The following is a 3,093-nucleotide window of genomic DNA, read 5'->3' on the forward strand; positions in this document are numbered from 1 at the left end:
CTAATCCTTTTGAGAACTTAAACAGACTCCCTTTAACACAACTTACTAATTTTATTAGTCTAAAAACCTTCAAAGCATCAACTCCCAATAAACCATAAACCTTCACAGTATGATTGTGAATGTTCGAAATGTTAATGGATAATTGATGTCCATTTCTAGTCAAACTGTTTAAACAATCCTTTAATCCTAGTAAACAAGAAAAGGAACTGTAAATTCACTTTCCAAGTATTTGACAGATAAACTAATCTGATCCAAACGTTTCTGAGAAGAATCCAAAAACGTTTTAATCAAAAAATCATTTACTATTAAAAATCATGTTCAAATCTGAATATTCTACACATCTCTCCAGACAGATATGACCGCTGACTGCCAGTATCAATTAAACAATTAAAATTTAATCTGATATTATTTTTACTTGCTGATATTTCCACCAGCAGCAAAATAAATTATCTTTCTACCTGTAAGCAAGGGTTAGAATTCACAGACGTCTGATCTATATTGCGACACAAGAAACCTACATAGTCCCTTTTATTACATTTCAAGCCTTAAATAAATTTAGGTTTTCCTTACATTTCTCAGTAAAATGATTAGGCCTTGACACTTTTTACACAACTTGAGGACAGTGCATTGAAACAATCTGTCCTGTAAAGTTTGATAAATTTTACAATGAAAACCTGCATGACTATTAGTCTTATAAAAATCACATTTATAACATATACTTGAAGATTTAGCATGGAAATTCTTCAGAGTAGAAATATTATCCTGCAAACATTTATTTTACTGTGAGAATGATTTCTAAAAGGAATATTATTAGAAGAATAATTTTTAAAAGGAAATCTATTAGGGGTTCTAGTTGTTTCCAAATAAGCCTTATTTGGAAGTCTAATCATTTTTAATGTTCTAATAATTTCAGTATAATTATCAAATATATTATTAAGGGAAGGATAATTATTCTTGACTATTTTAATCAATTCTCTTTTCAAAACAATAAGAAGTTTATCAAAAATCACGTAACTAATAAATTTATTTCCTAGTGTACCTTCTAAAAACAAAAATCTACGTTGAACGAATTCGCAATTTGCAGATCTGTGATTTGATTCTTGTTATAAACATTTTCACCAAACAGCTTTGCTTCAGCGATCAGTTGAAAAATACTATGTATGCTATAATCCATATCTAAAAATTCTTTGTTTAATTTTTTCCACTGCAATATCATGATTTGCATCTGACACAGACAAATGGTTAATAATCTTTTGGGCATAACCCTTCAAATGATTTTTTAATAAAATCAATTTGAGTGCTGTATTTTTATACAATTTGAAATTAAAAAAAAAATGTTTAAATAAGCCAGTTTATCCCTAGCTAGAACCCTTGGGTCGAAAAGGACATTTTAATTTGGAGGCTACATTGTAATGGGAGTCCAATAAATTCGAATAATCTGGGGCGTTGTCCTTCTCAAAATTTTCAAACATATTACCTAAAAAGGCGACTATATTGGCCTGAAATAAAGTTTTATTCTAATTGTGTCTAAGAATGACATCGTCGTCCATTTCTGACCTGATATACCTATTAATTATCTGTTCATTAAGAACGTTAATAGAATCTCAAATTTCATGGTTTTTTTCTTTCTGTAAGGCAAATCCACCCTATTTTATAAATCTTTATGGTGTACGTATCCGTCACGGAACGAAAAAGTCATATTCCAAAAACTACGTAAATAGACTAAGTACTTTATATATATATATATATATATATATATATATATATATATATATATATATATATATATATATATATATATATATATATAAGTTTTAATAAATTCAGCTACAGTCTCTACATGACCCTTAAAAAAAGCACGCCTTCTCACAAGTAAATTAACAGTAGGGGAATCCATTATCAACATAATTTCAATAAAATCAAAGACAATTCTAATAAATCTGTTATACGATAAATTAACAACAATTACAATTTCATTCAAGGATAAAAACGTTTTGATCCGCGAAGTTTAATGAAAAAGTGAGATAACTCAATTCGAACTACGGAGATTTAACAGCCTTGCAATGGCTATGATTTACTATTGAAATAGCTAAAAATTGTAAAAAAAATTATTTTATATATATATATATATATATATATATATATATATATATATATATATATATATATATATATAAAGTACGTAGTCTATTTACGTAGTTTTTGGAATATGACTTTTTCGTTCCGTGACGGATACGTACACCATAAAGATTTATAAAATATGTTTAATTCAAAATAAGCACCAAAAATTCGATTATTTTCTATTTCCAAATAGAACATAGTTATCTCCCGTTGTTGTGTCCTGCAAAACCGCCATCTTATCAGAAGAAAAAAAAAATAAATAAACAGGAATTCGAAATAGATATGGGCGACTAATTTTTATCAATTTTTACAAACTGAAGCGGCATCATTTTTATAATTAAAAAATTTGGTATAATCCCCCCCCAAAAAACTTTTAAATTAAAATACGAAACTGAGGAGGGTAATGTTCATTTTAAAATAAAATAATTTATTTCTTCATAAGATTTTCCTGTCTTTTTCTCATTAGTCGACTAGTTAATTTCTGAAACTATTATTATATTTTTAAATAAACATATTTAATATTAAATTTATGAAACAACTAATATACATAACATAATTTACATTTATATAATAATTTTTTGAGCGGTTTATTATGTCCACTCCTCGGTAGTATAGTGGTAAGTATCCCCGCCTGTCACGCGGGAGACCGGGGTTCAATTCCCCGCCGGGGAGACAGATTTTTTTCACTCTTTCTTTTCAATTTGCGTTATAAATTGAAAGCATTTTTACTAGTTCTTTGGGTAAATTCGTTTATAAACTGGAACCAATCCATTAACAATAATAACTTAAGATAAAAAAAAAAAAAAAAAATAGGAATTGAATTCATACATATTGTGTAAAACATACAAGGTGATCTACTGATCTGGTTTGAAAACCCTACCAACAACAATAAAGGAACAGTAATACAAAACAACAGATTTTTTTAATTTTTTTTTTTTTATTACATTTTCACCCCAAACAAGGCACATTGCC

General features: G+C 27.7%; 1 non-coding gene across 1 annotated transcript; it reads left to right on the forward strand.

The window, feature by feature from the left end:
* The first annotated feature begins 2,721 nt into the window (after window positions 1-2,721).
* Trnad-guc (transfer RNA aspartic acid (anticodon GUC)) lies at window positions 2,722-2,793 on the forward strand. The gene has a single exon. It is a non-coding gene; the product is annotated as a tRNA-Asp (tRNA).
* The last annotated feature ends 300 nt before the right edge of the window (window positions 2,794-3,093 follow it).

Source organism: Euprymna scolopes, chromosome 36 (genome assembly GCF_053919585.1).
Source record: "Euprymna scolopes isolate OS-2025 chromosome 36, ASM5391958v1, whole genome shotgun sequence".
NCBI classification, from domain to species: domain Eukaryota; kingdom Metazoa; phylum Mollusca; class Cephalopoda; order Sepiida; family Sepiolidae; genus Euprymna; species Euprymna scolopes.